The sequence below is a fragment of the Aquarana catesbeiana genome, linkage group LG03, assembly GCF_042186555.1.
Source record: "Aquarana catesbeiana isolate 2022-GZ linkage group LG03, ASM4218655v1, whole genome shotgun sequence".
NCBI lineage: Eukaryota > Metazoa > Chordata > Amphibia > Anura > Ranidae > Aquarana > Aquarana catesbeiana.
The window spans coordinates 207,229,048-207,243,792 of NC_133326.1; positions in this window are offsets into that span (position 1 = coordinate 207,229,048).

Sequence of the window (14,745 nt, forward strand, 5' to 3'; positions counted from 1 at the left end):
AGGGAGGGGGCTAATGTTGCTGGCTGCTGGAGGGTTCATTGTTGCTGGGGTGGATCTATTGTTGCTGGGATGTTCATTGTTGTATTAACATCTACCAAGTTTAAATTGTGAAAACTTCTCTTGAATATATATGTATAGACAATATGAGGGTTATAATTTCCTCCTATATTCTATATAAAGGCTCCAGGCTGCAGTGGCGTCGATAGGGGGTGGCTTTTGGGGCTATAGCCCCGAATCTGGGACCCATAGCCCCAAGTCTTTGCAGGGGTCCCCAAGGGGATGGGAGGCTCTCTGGGGATCCTGATGCAAGGGGGAGGCTCTCTGGGGACCCTGGTGTAAGGGGGGCTCTCTGGAGACCCTGATGTAAGGGGTGGGGGCTCTCTGGGGACTCTGATGTAAAGAGGAGGTTCTCTGGGGACCCTGATGTAAGGGGGGGCTCTCTGGGGACCCTGATGTAAGGGGGGGCTCTCTGGGGACCCTGATGTAAGGGGGCTCTCTGGGAATATAGATATATACATACACACGTATATTACTGTATACTATGTGTATGCCCGCCCAAGCATATGACTTTCTTTACTACGCTGCTTGGGACTCTGGCCCCAGATCTTTTGTAGACCTAGCAACGCCCCTGCCAGTCTGTATTAGATGATATGTAAATTAAAGGTCTACTCACAATACCACCTGGTATCAAGAAATGGGGGTATATCTGCCTCTCCTCCCGTCTATTGGCCACATATAAAAATGAAATGAACACAAAAAGTGAAGGTACGCTAGTAAATACTGTCTTACCTCATTTTCTATCCCCTTTTGCGCAAAAGGAATTGTAAATATGTACAGGACAATGATATATGGGATAGGAGCAATCAATAATAAGTGATTGCCTTGCAGTTCTGATTTTTATCCACAAGATGGTGATAGGATTTCCCTCAGCAATGTGTGATGGCCATTTTAGATGGTCAGGTTATAAATATAGAGACTACAAACAAAAGACACCATTTTCTTTTCAACATGTGACAGTCAGCTACTGTTGGTTGCTCATTTTCTTCACTTTTTTAAAAAATGTTTTACCTCCAAAGAAACTCTAATTGAAGAGTGAAACATGTTAGGTTTGGGTGATTTGATTTTGGGAGCACTTTCTGACTTTATTTTCATTTAGGTTCACATGATTTAATTTTTGTTCTGACACATTCTTTCCCCCCACCCCTCCTTTTTTCTTTTATGTGGGATGAGATATGCCTTGTGTCAATGTAATTTTGATTAAAAGAGAAGCTTTTTTGTGGATATGATGATATATGGGGCTCGTCCATCAGTGGTTATTTGTGTCTACATGGATGAGTATACCCGTATTGCATATCTGAGAAATAGATAATTTCATAGGGCAGAAGATAGATAGCCCATATCTTCAGAAGGAAAATATTTACTAGCATACCTTCTCTTTTTCTGTTCATCTAATTTTTAGATGTTGCCAATAGATGGGAGAAGAAACAGATATAACCCCATCTCTTGTTACCAGGTGGTGTTGGTGAGTAGGCCTTTAATTTACATGTCCTCTAATACAGCCTGGATTCCTTATATTGAATATATGAGGAAATTATAACCCTCAGATTGTCTATACGTATATATTCAAGAGAAGTTTTTACCATTTAAACTTTGTAGATATTACTATTACCGCATAGAGATAGAACATTGATTTTTATATATAATGGCATTGACCTCATCCTATAGACATACCTGTTATGGTAATTTACATACTTTTTATGATTTACAATAAAGGTTATGTTTTAGTTAAGTGGCTTTTTGGTGCATAGGGAAGAGTTTGGCACCATTACTAAGATTGGTGTAACATATTTGGGTCTTAGCAGGAAGGGCATGGAACTTATTTTTGAAAGCACATAATAAATGTATAAAGTGTATTTTGACATTTTTCATTTTCAGATGAAAGTCAATATATTATGTATGCCAAGGGCCATTGTAGTAGGGGTCAGTGTAACAGAACAGTGTGACTATACCAGCACTTTCTTTAGCCCTTGCACTGCCAGATCCATTTTTGCAGTTTTGCACTCATGTTTAAAAATCATTGTAGGCCTGAAGATTAGTTAAACCCCCAAAAATATTATCTTACCTCTGAAAGCAGATACCCTAGAGAATAAAATAGTTTTTGTCACACAATATTAGTGCAGTGGTTTATGAAACAAAAAATATCAGTAAAAATTGAACAAAAGCTAAATTTAGGGTACACAAACACAATATATAATCTATTTTTTTGGAAAAAGATAAAAGTTGAGGTTGTGCCTAGAAAATAGATACCCAGCATGTCAAGACTTAAAATTGTGTGTGCCTGTAAAATGAAGACAAACATTGCTACCATATTTTGTATATTAGGCGATTCTACCCTACAGGTAATCAGTTTAGAATTCACCATTACTAATAGGACTAGAATTATTAGAACTATAATCACTCCAGTGCATGTGTAGATATGTAACGTGTATTGCAATCTGCATTTTCGTGTGTAGGCAACCTCAACGTGTGCATTTACATTTATACAGAACTCGCTCAGTAGGGACAACAGATTATTTATGTAACAGTAGTGGGCCAGAAATCAGTCGTGGAAGTAGAAGACATAATGTACAAACTTGAAAGATAAAGCCAAAGCCACCAACTTCATACAAATTGCCAAACAGTGGCAAAACAAGTTTTATAACATAGCTTTGATCTTCTTTTTTGGTACCTCACTGTATTAGGTACTGTTATGACTAATTTCTGATTGGGACTCTAAAACAAAGTTAATACTAGACATGTGCATTCGTTTTCGTGCAACGATAACGAACGCGCAGAATCCGAAAACCGAAGCATCCGACATAAACAAATGCTTTATTTTCGTTTTCATTGTGACAACAGTTCGATATAGATAGGACATTCGACATGACGCTGACAATAGCGATCTGTGTCCATTGAACCTGTGGTCGAATGTGCCTAACCTTAGCTCTATCAGTCCAAGATTATTCTACATAGAGAGAAAAGATTCGACATAGAGAGAAAAGATTTGACATTATAGAGACAATAGCAAAAAAGGTCGAATGTGCCTAACCTAACTCTATTAGTCCAAGATTATTTGACATAGAGAGAAAAGATTTGACATGAAGATTTGACGAAGCAGTCGCTGCGAGCGGACATTTATGGTCAAATGCTCCATCCATAGGCTATAGAAGAATTCTAATGTTGGTTGACTATTAAAATAATTAATAAATATAATTATTACTAGTGTCATACAACATTAGAATTCTACTATAACTTGTAGGCAGAACATTCGACCGGAAATGCGTCATCGTACAGTTTAGCTGCTCCGTCGAATCCTCTTAGAACATTTGACAGACACCATAAGCCTTCAATGACAGATTCAACCTTAATTATTTTGGATTTTCGGACGAATGCATTTTTTAACGAAACAAAATGAATAAAAACAAATTTCGGAAGTAACTAAATAAATGTATTTTTCGGACGAAAACGAAGTTCCGAAACGAAATATTTCAGTGTGCACATGTCTAGTTAATACTGCAGCTGCAGAAACAGATTCACAGGACTCAATCACTGTGTTTAAAATGTCCATTCAGTGTCAAAATGTATTATTACATGTTATTTTATACATAGATAAGAAAGGGGTGGTGTGAGATTATTATTAAAAACTAACAAATAGAAATATGTTATTGAAAGCTAACAAATAGAAATATATTATTAAAAGCTAGCGAATAGAACAATTGCAAAAGTAAAACCTTGAGAAAGGAGGGGGGAGTAGAGAGCATTTAGCAGGAGATGTGTCTGTGTGTTAGGTGAAGGTTACAGAACACATTTCAACAGTGAGAACAAAATTGAGTCTCTTGTGCTTAAATGAACTGTACAGTGAATGTCCATGTCACTTCCCTCCTTTTGTTTATTTGACACCATTCTTCTCTGTGTTACATTCAGGCAATTGCTGGTAACTCCTGTTACATTGGCGCAGAGAGACGGCGTCCTGTTCACCTCTCTCCTAGCTTTCTCACAATAATGGGTTCATCAGGGCTGGTGGACCATTTGTTGATACAGTGGGTAGTCACACAGAGGCATAGCCTGATGAGGAAGTAAATAACAAATATGAGAAATAGGAACATCACAATGTAAGCGTCTAGTTTCTGTAACCATGTTGCTATGCCATATAAAAAGTCACCAAAACCTCCTAAACCCTGAAAAGGGTTCCATCCATCTTTAGCAATATCTCTGGCCTTATTCTGTAGTTCTCCTATCTTAGCAAGATGCCCTTTAATAATGTCCTCATTATCAGAAATGTATATACAACAATCAGTGTGAAATACCTTATACATCCCTCCTTGAGCTGCAGTGAGATAATTTAGCATTAATCTGTGCTCTAATACTACTTTTTTAAGCTGAGCCATTTCTTTACTTAATAAACCTATATCAGTGGTAGTAAGGTTAATAATCTCATCTACAATTCTAGTGTAATTATTTATTCTTTTCATTGCTTCTTCACCATCCTGTCCAGGAAGGGAACCATGACAATGCCATGTCACCTTCAGTGAACAGCTCTCTTTTGAACACTAAAGGGTATTCTGGACTTTGATCTGGTCGCACTGTATCTTTGCGAACAGCCAAAGCAGGTGCTAACTTCCCAATATAACATGTACCTGTAACATTAGTAGGAAGCCAGGCATAAGCTTTATTTCCACATATATAATATAACCCTCTACGTATGGATGGTATGCCTGCTTCTAAAAAACTGGAAGCAATAACATGGAATCTCAGGTAACCGATATTTTCACATATTGGGAACTATGAGCAATTTGTACTATAAAGGGTTCTATTTAGTTCTGGATCTGGGATATAATAGTATTCCATAAACTGTAATCATTGCTCCGGTGCAATCTGAATTGCCCAATCGTGTACATTTAGTGTTAAACGGGCATGTAATGTTTAAACAAATCTGTGGAGTGTTTATCTGCTTTGAAACCATCAAAGTTACTGATCTGTGCTCATTAGCTGTGGAGACTACTGTATGTATGAGCCATTTATTCTGGTCCTGTTTAGATCAGTGAAGTTGAGAGGCATTGCTATCATGGGTATTGTTCCTGTTTGGGGATGTAAGTGAGAACACACCCAGCAGTTACTAGCGTTGCTATGGGTTGCATACAATTTTAACATTTGGATGAAAGGGTTATTTTTCCATGTCTCAGTTCTCACAAACAACAAAAAGAAAAGCATCATTTTTTCAAAGGATATCATCACTTCAGGATTTTCTTGCAGTGACTGGCGTGAATCCAGGTGGGCTTTCCTTCCAACTTGACAGCGGAACCAGTTGTCAAAAGCACCAAATGTGGTCCCTCAAATTTTGGTTCAAGCGGCTTTCTGACGTGTCGCTTGACCACCACCCAGTCACCTGGTTGGATTCTGTGAATACCTGAAACAGAATCTGGGTCGGGGATAGATTTATAAACACCTTCATGTATTTTATTCAATGTTCTTTGCAAAATCTGAACATATTCTAACAGATTAGAGTGAGAAGCCTGCAACTGTTGGGGAAAATATAGCCCAGATTTGGGTGGCCCTCCAAATAAAATCTCATAGGGGGCAGCTCATGTGGTTGTTTAGGGGTAGTTTGTACAGAATATAGGGCTAATGGCAAAGCTTCCACCCATCCTGTTCCTGTATCTGCTTTAATTTTTGCACATCTGTTTTTCAAAATTCCATTAAGTCTCTCAACTTTACCACTACTTTGTGGATGATAAGGTGTATGGAAAGCTTGCTGTATGTGAAGGGCTTCCATTACCTCTTTCATTACTTCCCCAGTAAAATTAGTTCCTCTGTCACTCTCAATAGTTTCAGGAACTCCATATCTACAAACTATTTCATTCAAAATTTTCCTTGCTGTTGTTTTTGCATTTGCTTTAGCTACCGGACAGCACTTGGGCCAACCTGAGAACATGTCAACACACACTAAAGCGTCCTCATAGGTGCCTATTCTGGGCATCTGAATGTAGTCTATTTGAATTCTTTGAAAAGGGAAATCTGGCTTAGGAGAATACTTTTGGGGAACATGGACAGGCCTCCCTGCATTGTACAGAGCACAAGTGAGACATGAAGCACAAAACCTGGCTGCAAATGCACTAAATCCAGGTGCTATCCAAAAGCAGTCAGTAAGTGCCACCATCGCGCCCTTAGCAAGATGACTGACTCCAGGTGCCAGTTGTGCTAAAACTGGGTACAAACTTCTGGGTAGACACCACCTGTTGTCAGCGCTCCACAGGCCCTGCTGATTTTGGGCAGCATTACATTTGATCCACTTATCCTTTTCTTCATCAGGGGCCTGGTTCTGCAACTGAATTAGAGTTTCTACATCCCACTGCTCTTGATGAGGGGAATCTACCTGGGCGACCCCTACAGTGGGTGTAACTCCAAATGCCATAAGGGCAGCATCCTTTGCCGCTTGGTCCGCTAAAGCATTTCCTCTGGCTGTCATGTAATTTCCCCTTGCATGTGCTTTTACCTTCAAGATGGCAACTTCTGCTGGTTTCTGAAAGGCCTCAAATAGCTGCGCTGAGTTTTACATGTCTCTTTGGCTTCCCTGCACTAGTCAGGAAGTTCTGTGCTTTCCAAATAGGCCCAAAATCATGAGCTATTCTAAACGCATATCTGCTGTCAGTGTAAACGTTTCCTCTTTCTCTAGGTTTTCTAGGAGATGACATGCTTTGACTACAGCACACAACTCCACTTCCGGTGTTGACATCTGGGGTGTCAATGCTTCCTGATGTAAAATGGTGTCTGCAGTGGTTACAGCAAACCCTGTGTGTGGCTCACCATCATCAGTGTAAAATCTGGAACTATCTACGAATAAGTGTGTGTCACAATCTGATAAAGGCTCATCTTTTGCTGATGTGACAGAGGCCCTTTCTACCTCCATCAGAGCCATACAATCATGAGAAAAACTCTCAGGTTCTACATCAGTACCATTTGTTGCATCTTCCTCATCAATTATAGGAAAAAGAATAGCCGGATTTAAAGTAATACATCGTTTGATTGTTAATTTTGATGGAGCAAAAAGAGTAGACTGGTACTTGTCAAACCTACTGGCAGAAACATGTCTGGTATTTACTTGATTCATGATTTCCTGTACTGCATGTGGCACATACAGGATCAGAGCAGAATCTAGTACAAGCTCAGTTACTTTGTCTAGCAGCAAAATGCAGGCTGATATGGCTCGCATACAACTGGGGGAGCCTTTGATGACAGGGTCTAATGAGGCTGATACATACATCACAGGCCTCTGTTTGTCTCCATGTAGCTGGGTGAGAACACCTGCAGCAAATTCATTGACTTCATGACAGAACAACAAGAAAGTCTTAATATAGTCAGGAAGTCCAATGGCGGGAGCTTCAGACAAAATTTTAATAAGCTCCTTCATCTGCAATTCATTGTCCCATGTGAGTTTGAAAGGGTTTCTAGTGGTAGCCTCATACAGAGGAGCCATAAGTTCTGATTCATTTGGAATCCAGTCCCTACAATATCCCACTAACCCCAGGAAGGCACATAGTTGCCGTACATTTCTTGGCTTTTCAAAGTTTTGTAGAGTTTTAACTTGATCTGGGGTTAGGTGACGGATTCCATGTGAAATGCAGTGACCCAGGAAGATCACTTTCTCTTGGCAGTATTGTAGCTTATCTTCGCTAACTTTGTTGTTACTGTTATAGAGAAACATGAGGAGGCTTACTGTTTCTCTGCTACAAATGTCCTTTGTATCAGAACAAATAAGCAAATCGTCTATGTACTGAAGCAAAACTGTGTTTGGGTGTGAGGGAGACCATTGGTCCAATACTTGCTTTAACACAGTATTATATTCAGAGGGGCTACTCGCACAGCCTTGGGGCAATCTTGTCCATGCTAACTTTTGGGCTGCTTTCAGTTGAGTGATTTGATCCTTTATCCCCTCAGTCTGAGCAATACTCAGTGGGTACTGTTTAATCTGTGGGAGATGGGCTCCTTGTTTAATTTTTATCATGACTGGGGTGCAATCCAGCAGACCTTGCTGGTGGCCCATAATTCAGCGGGAATCAATTCTGGTGGAAATGGTGGAGTGGAGTCTTGGATTAAAAATACTCTACAGGCAGAATTTAAAACTTCCCCTGACAGACTATTGACCACTTGGACTCCTGTAGGAGTGTAGTCTATGTTTGCTAAAATTTGGTTCAAAATGTCAGCTCCCAAAAGATTGTTAGGAACTGTGCCTGAAACTAATACTTTAGTGATAATTTCTGTTTGCTGTCCTAGCCTGAGTTTAAGTGGCTTGGCCTCAACCAAATCAGTAGAGGTCCCGGTTAGACCAACACCAGAGATAACATTTGTAGATAATAATCCTGAAGGTAAGTCCTCTATATTAAAAACACTTCAGCTTGCACCAGTATCGATTAAACAGGTTAACTCTGTTTCTCCTCCAGGATAGGGGAGTTCTTGTAAAAATACTTTTACTCTGGCCTCGGGACCATTGTCTCCCCTATTTAACATGATTTATACTGGCATGCCATTTTCCTATGCCTTAATCACTGCTTTTGGTAGAGAACTGGGATCAGCATGAGGTGCCTCTAAGCTCTTTTCCAGTCTACGGTCAGGTAGATGGCAGAATTTGGCTATGTGTCCTTCCCCATTACAATTGTAGCATATAATTGGTCCCCGATTGCCATGATTTCTGAAATTGCCTTTGCCTCTTCCTCTTCCTCCCTGCTTCCCCATGTACATAACCTTGGGTTTGCTGTCTTTTTGGTTAATCCTGTTTTCTATGGATAACAGGGCAGGACGTCTCGAATAGACATATTGCCTGCCTCAGGCCTTGCAGTGAACAACTTTTCTTTCAACTGTGGTATTAAACCATCAAGAAACCTTTGTTGTGTAGATGGACTTGCAGTTTCTCCCACCTTCTCTTCCTCTATTTTAATGCCTGCTTCCTCAGCCATATCGCTTAACCGCCTCCAATAAGCCCCTGCTGCTTCCTCTTTCCCTTGCTTAGCATTCATAGATTCAGCATGTCTGGTTTGTCCATATATTTGGGGCAATTTTTCCTTCAATTTCTCACAAACCTCCCGTCCACTAACCATCTTACCTAGATTTTTGACGTCTACACCACATTCTTTAAGTATATAGCCAGACATGTTGCTTCCCACTGCTTTAATAAGAAGCTGATGAATGTCAGTAGCAGAAGCCTCATATGCTTCCTGTGCAGTGCTAAGTTTGTTTGCAAACCCAATTGGATTCTTTCTAGGATCTCCCAATCCCTCTAATATGGCTCTCATGTCTTGGGGACTAAAAGGTACATGCTATTTAATTTGAGACTAAATGTCAACAGCATTACCTTCAAAAACTAATTGGGTTCTGACAGGATAAACTGCAACAGATTGCTCTGTGCCAGGGGCAGAAGGGGTGGAGTCTCCCTTCCTTCTCTGTTCATCTTGCTGCCACAATTTGGAAATTATGGTTTGCTCCGGATGTTCTGACTCTATCTCTCTTTCTCTGGCCAAAGCCTTAAGTTCAGAGAGATCTAGTTTTGCATATGTGCCTTTTGATTTATGCCAATCATCTGTTTCTAGGATATGAACCAAAAGTTGGGTTGGGTTTTGGGTAACAATTTGAATAGAAAATTACACCCACTATATTACAGTTTTTTGGAGATGTATCGTTCTTCTTTTAAACATCATTTACAATTTGGTAAATGATTGTATTTGAGCTCCTAAATACAGTTCCTTATATATCAGTGTTATAGATTGTATTTGGATTGCACTATGTTCTTCGGACAATATTGTGTTCCCCACATAATATGATGTGATATTACGTTAGGTAATGTTTGATACCAATCCTTATAAGATTATAGGCGCCTGCTTTCCTTAAAAGGGATTTATATATGTAACCATAGGGGAACGAGTGTGATATGACAACTATATTTTCTATTTTTATTTGATCTTTTTTACATTTTTACTAAGTTTTTGATATATTTTTAACTTAATTTTGATATTCAGCCATTTCCGATGTCATGGGGAACGCTCTGTGCGCTATACGAGCTGTAAGCCCTCCTTAATCCTGTATCCCAATGATTTGCCTTTCTCCTGGTGTGTTTGGAGTGCTGTCATGGTGACAGAGGATGACGTGGTGGTCACATGCTCTAGACTACGTATAAGCACAGAGAACAAGATGAGGAGAGAACAGGACAGAGGCTTGGTTTCGTTTTGAAGATATACCGCGTCATTGCGCTGCGACGTGATGACGCGTGAGTCACGTGGCCTCTATCTTTAACATCCATTGGGAGGACGTGATAATCAGATGGAGGCCTGGTTCCTCAGTGGTTTCTCCTCCCAGGATTGGTCTAAAATCATTCACGTGATCCGATAGGGAGTCACGTGACGCGGAAACCCGGAAGTCGCGCCGCACAGGTGTCCCCAATGGACTTTTTTTGTATTTCTAAATAAATAGCGCAGGAGATGGCAGTTTAGCTTTATCCCAGTTGAAGTCTTAGTAGACGAAACGCGTCAGGTGTGTGACGCTACTACAGCCATCAGATTCACTGCGCTAAACTTCTATTTTGTTCATATGAACCGAATTTTAAAAGCCTGAATTTTTATTGGAAATTTTACCCTCAACAATAAAATTTGCGGTTATTTGGATTTTACACTATGTGGAAGCTTTTTTTTCTTTTTTCGATCATATATGGGCTAAGCTGAGTGAGCGATTTTCGGAAGAGGACTCCAGTGGACAACCGAATACGGTCCTCCATTTGAGCAGGATCGGGTCCCAGTTTTGAAGACTTTAAGTCGTGAGGCCTCCCGTAGCTCCTACTTCAGGATTGGAGACAGCTGTAGCCCTACCGTTTAAACGGTGAAAGCTTATACGAGTCACCGCTAACGGCTTGTGAGTCCACCACGTCTGGTAAGGGCATTTTACTTACTTGCCCTGTGGTTAAATATAAGAAGAATTACCCTGGATGGGAATATGTATACAATGGTGTGAGATCGATATAGATGCCCTGCGATCACTTTTTCATCTGGATGAACTGTTTTAATCCCAGAGACTTGTTTGAATTTATACATTTTTTTCACGTTTTCACAATGGAGTTTTTTTCCCTTTAAACAACATTCATAGTTATGGTTCCAGGGGACTGCTTCAAACACAGTCACACTTTCTTAAGAGAATTGATATTATAATACTCACAGGTGTTATTACAAGGCCTTTTTCTGTTTATGGTTTCATTGTGGTTTTGTACTGTTGATTTAGATGAAATCACGATTTACACACGAGTATTTTATACTGATGTCTAAATTCAGATAATATATGTGTTTCATTATAGCGCTACACTTTTTATTTTTACAGTCTTATACACAATTTTTCTAATTGTCAGTGTTAGCAGCTTGACACCATTGAGTTGGCGCAGCAGTTTCTCTCTTTTATTTTACGAGCCAAAACCCTCTTTGTAGGTTGATATGGGGCTGTTAAACCTCTGCTCTCTACTATATTGCCCAGCTCATCTTTTGTGTGTTCCATGTAATCTAATTCTTTTGCTTTTGTGCGTGGACCCCTTAAAGCCAAACTGGCAGCCACATAAGGTGGGGGGTCCTCCTCTACAGAGTCTTCTGGCCAAACGTAGTAAATTTGGGCAGTACTTTTATTAAACATCTCCATCAAGACAGTTTGATTTGCTACTTTAGCTTCTGTCTCCCATGTGCAAGCTATTCTCCACGTTCCTTCACTGCACAGTAGTGGGCCATAATCATGCAAAAAAGTTTGTCATACTTGCAAATCCAAAGTCCCTTCAGATTTTAAAGGTTTAGCTGTTCCCTTTGTCCATTCTACCCATTTATCTAGGGGCTCAGTATAGCCTGAATCATACCTTCGGTTCATATATTCTCTAGCGCTCATCTTGCGCTGGGCATTTTCTGAAGGCCTCTCACCCTTCATTCCCTTAATTAATTTAATGCCCATAATGACTGGCCAGTCTTCTCTACTTGTGCCTATACCCTCTTGCCTCTAAAAAAAATAGTACAGCAAATCTGCAGATCCGCGGAATAGTCTCCACTTATCTATGTGGATATAAGGGGTTTATGACAATAGACAAAACACTCATTAAGAGACCCTCCTCATCTCTTCTTTTCTCTGTGAGTTTTATCTGACCCTACCATGCGCCTCTGAGGCAGGTCACCCACAAGGAGTCAATGCAGGGAACTGCAGAGGATTTTCCCTATCCACACACAGTCCAACCCCTGAAGGGGGACACAAACACATTCACACACGCGTTACCCAACCAGAAAGGTCCGAAAGTGGTCTGGTTTCCTTGAGAACCGACAGATAGGATACATAGGAAAGGTAGAAATATAGCAAGCTTAAGGGCAGCTTACCTAGCCGGCATTTGAGGTTTTCATTTCCCAATGATCCTGATCAAAGCGAGGTTCATTCTGGAGACTCTGCCAAACTCCTGGCTGGCTCTCCAAACTGTTATGGCTAATTTCTGATTGGGACAAAGTTAATACTGCAGCTGCATTAACAGATTCACAGGACTCAATCACTGTGTTTAAAATGTCCGTTCAGTGTCAAAATGTATTATTACATGTTATTTTATACATAGATAAGAAAGGGGTGGTGTGAGATGTTATTAAAAACTAACAAATAGAAATATGTTATTGAACACTAACAAATAGAAATATATTATTAAAAGCTAGCGAATAGAACAATTGCAAAAGTTAAACCTTGAGAAGGGAGGGGGAAGTAGAGAGAGATTAGTAGGAGATGTGTCTGTGTGTTAGGTGAAGGTTACAGAACATATTTCAACAGTGAGAACAAAAGGGAGTCTCTTGTGCTTAAATGAACAGTACAGTGAATGTCCATGTTGTAGTGAGAGATATCACTACACATGTCAGTACAAAGAGGCAATTTTTATGCCAAAATAAATATCACAGTGCCATATTGCAAAGACAATAGGCATCCATATAAAAAAGAGGCTGGAGAGTATGTAAGCAGTTTGATTAGGCATTGGACAGCAAAGTAAGAGGGAGATACTATTTTTTTTTTATCAAGAAATAACAATTATGCCCTGTACATACGATAGGATTTTCCGATGGAAAACGTGTGATAGGACCTTGTTGTCGGAAATTCCGACCATGTGTAGGCTCCATCACACATTTTCCATAGGAATTTCCGTCACACACAGTTTGAGAGCTGGCTATAAAATTTTCCGACAACAAAATCTGTTGTTGGAAATTCTGATCATGTGTACACAAATCCGACACACAAAGTGCCACGCATGCTCAGAATAAATTAAGAGACAAAAGCTATTGGCTACTGCCCCGTTTATAGTCCCGACGTATGTGTTTTACATCACCACATTCAGGACGATCGGATTTTCCGACAACTTTGTGTGACCGTGTGTATGCAAGACAAGTTTGAACCAACATCTGTCAGAAAAAATCCATGGATTTTGTTGTTGGAATGCCGATCAATGTCCGACCGTATGTACGGGGCATAAGAGTGTGTTGCTTTAAAGACAGCATCGAGAAATATTGCATTGAATCACTGCACATTATGTAAGCAGTTTTATTTGGCCACTGCTTGCTATGTTAGATGGGTAGATAAGGCAGTTTTAATCATGAAAAATAATAGCTAATTATGCCAGAGCCAAAAAAATTGCACGTCATGCTACATATATTTTTTGACATTTTGACTCTACTGCAAAGAAAAAGAGAAAGACTAGGCATGTTTTATAATTAAATAACAATGGAAGTGTATTATTTCAGACACAAGATCCAGAAATACTGTTCATACTCAATGCACAGTATATAAGCAGCCTTTGTTGACTGCAACTTAAGAAGATATGTGTTATAATGAAATAAAATATATAGTGTACTTTTTTCAGAACCAAAAGCTTTGTTTGCTAGGATGGAAATTCAGAGAAAGAAAGAAGGCACATTACAGTGTTTTGTTTTTTTCTAAGATCAAAGACAGAAAAATTATACAGATTTGCTGCATGACATGTGCTCTTTTTTGGTTAGGATGCAATTTCAAAGGAAGAAAGCAAGCAGATGTGTATTTTTTCTGAGACAGAAGACATAAACATTGTACAGGTTTAATATAGTATTTTATCTTTTCAAATAGAATGTAAATTTAATGGGAGAGAGCAGGCAGATTTCCTCTGGAAATAAAGAAAGACAGTGCCTTTTTTCTGAAACAGAAGACAAAAAAATGTACAGATTTGGTGCACAGTATGTTACCTACAGTAGGATGCAATTTCAGAGGCAGATTTAAAAAAAATGATAATGTCTTTTTTTCTGAGACAAATACAATACAGATGTGATGCTCAGTATGTTACAATTTTTTTATAGGATGGAATTGCAAAGGGCAACAGCAGCAATATTTTATCAAATAAATAATCATATTGCATTTTTTTGTGAGACTGAAGACAGAAAAATCGTAGAGATATTACCTGAGAGGCAGAGAGATGGCAGAATTAATCTGGAAATACAAAATTACAGTAACTTTTTTCTGAGACTAAACATAAAAAAATTGTTCATGTTCGATGCTCATCATGGTATCCTTCTAAAAAAGATTTCAGAGGGGGGAACAGACAGAATAAAAATTTTACAGACTTTATGTACGATATAGTTCTCTGAGACTAAACACAAAATATTGTACGCCTGATGCTCAGTGTGTTATCCTTTTAAATATGTTGGAATTTCA